Source organism: Monoraphidium neglectum (genome assembly GCF_000611645.1).
Source record: "Monoraphidium neglectum strain SAG 48.87 unplaced genomic scaffold scaffold05241, whole genome shotgun sequence".
NCBI lineage: Eukaryota > Viridiplantae > Chlorophyta > Chlorophyceae > Sphaeropleales > Selenastraceae > Monoraphidium > Monoraphidium neglectum.
In genome coordinates this window covers 3370-3598 of record NW_014008389.1, presented here as the reverse complement: position 1 = coordinate 3598, position 229 = coordinate 3370, and positions in this window count along the sequence as shown.

The window sequence follows — 229 nt, the reverse complement described above, 5'->3', positions numbered from 1 at the left end:
GTCTTGCGCTGCTGGGACAACGGCTGTGCCCCTGTTGCAATAACCCCAATGCGTTAGCAGCCGTGGCGTTGGACACAGGGTGGCGTTGCTTGACTTTGTTATGTTTTGTTGCATCACGCGTCTCTGGTTATTGCACACTTGACACCGCTGACACTAGGCGGCCATATTGTAGTAAGCCCTTGTTGTTTTCAACCGGTTGACCACAGTGGCGGGAGGAGCCTGGCAAAGC